Below are 1,726 nucleotides of genomic sequence, written 5' to 3'. Positions count from 1 at the left end.
GTGGCGCTACTGAGGACTTCCGCCAGAGGGGCGAGCTATAGGAGAGAATCTCTGGATAGTCGCATGGAAGTTTGGTTTTTAAACACACACGTGTTTGCACACAACCCATACTAATTACTAATTTATTACTGTAATTGTGCTTAAAATTTCCAGTCACATAATGGAATGCCGTTAAAATGTGTGGAAAATTTTCTAAATAACCCTGTTTAGGACTAGATTGTGCGCCTACTCGATTTTCCACTACAATCGATTCTGTTATGGTCTCCAGTAGTAAATATTCATACAAACTTGTTTCTTATTTGCAAAATCGTTACAAACACAGAGATACTCACGTACTCGGAATATAATGTTCATCACAACATGTTGAAGCTGAGGAAGTAAGCAAGGAGGTGTTGTGCAACCAACCACTTCAATGAAAACAGGAAGTTCTCCTGTGTTGCTTATACCTAAAACAAAAATAACTATAAATACAAAATGCATTTAATTCGTAGAAACAAATTCTTCCGAGTGTTCAAACTCGTTTTGGTACACTCAAAAGTAGTGATAGTAAAACAAAACAACATAAAAATAAAAAGAAACAAAACTTTGTTTCCATCAAATCCATTTGAATGGTTCATTATTTTTATTTATTATTAGCCGTTGCCATTATTAGCCAGTGGGTTTAAAAATAATTCCTTAAGTATACATACATGTATTGCCCTCTAGTGTCGAATATCAGTATTATTAGTTTCTTCCAGGCGACGTGGTTATACAGGTACTCACTAGGTGGCGTGTAAAAAGATGCGTCATATACGGTTCCAAAGGTCAATTTATTGTTGAGTAACAAAATGTTCGTTATCAATCTCAAATTCAAATTGATACCAAGAAAATTAAATCATTTTAAATACAAGTCACTTTGAATGAGATTTATACAGTATTTAGGTGCGCATGAAACTTGTGAACAAAGACGCTGTTAATGCAGTCAACATTTTGTTTTTTTTTTATTTGTAACTGTAGATGTAACAGGTATTGACGATTGTAATTGTTTGTTTTCTACCACTATCACGAATGATGCAATTTAATAATGTGATATCATAATTTAATATCGTACACAAAACCACATACTGTCGTAATTCAAAGTTGTGGCATTGATGAAACACAATTTGAAAACAAAAAAGAAAAACTCAATGAAATTATACTATGTAATAATTTAATATGATTAAATAGTGTAACTTATGAACTTAGTCCTCTGACATTGGTGTGCCCTTGCAGGGCATCACGTGATTACCACCAATGAACCTGATTCACAATACCGAAAGTCGCAACATCGATGGCCTTTGCTTCGAAAACGTTACATCGATTGGTCGTTACAGCCAAAGTTTGTTAAATCAACGGTACGCCACATCGACAGGACACTATATCGAAGGTCTATAAAGCCGGGTCTATAAAACTCACTAGCGAGCTGTAACTGTAACCGTTGCATGTTATGTAACCAAAAATCATAGTGTGTACGTGGTTCGCGAGCTTGCCTTCAAGCTCGCGAACCACGTACACACTATGATTCTTGGTGCAGTGAGCCGTCTAATTGAAGACTGTTTCAAGCGTAGGGGAGCGTGGGGGAATGATAACCTACTAAGGAAAATTGACAATAAAAATCATAGTTTATGCAATTAAAATTTTTATTAGTTATGAACATACGCTTCATATATCTGGGTACTAAATAATCACAGAAAAAAATATGAAACTA

At 35.0% G+C, this 1,726-nt stretch overlaps 1 long non-coding RNA gene across 2 annotated transcripts in view; it reads right to left on the bottom strand.

The window, feature by feature from the left end:
* The window catches only part of LOC113225401, a 10,434-nt gene that overhangs the window by 2,047 nt on the left and 6,661 nt on the right, over window positions 1–1,726 (bottom strand). The window contains exon 2 of one of the 2 annotated variants that reach the window (XR_003310019.1): window positions 333–446. This is a non-coding gene — a long non-coding RNA (uncharacterized LOC113225401). The remainder of the gene's footprint in view (window positions 1–332; window positions 447–1,726) is intronic. The other variant, XR_003310020.1, reaches the window with a different exon arrangement.

This window comes from Hyposmocoma kahamanoa, unplaced genomic scaffold (assembly GCF_003589595.1).
Source record: "Hyposmocoma kahamanoa isolate Upper Pololo Valley unplaced genomic scaffold, ASM358959v1 160, whole genome shotgun sequence".
NCBI lineage: Eukaryota > Metazoa > Arthropoda > Insecta > Lepidoptera > Cosmopterigidae > Hyposmocoma > Hyposmocoma kahamanoa.
The sequence above is the reverse complement of the archived record's forward strand: the minus strand, read 5'-3'. Positions and strand labels throughout refer to the sequence as shown.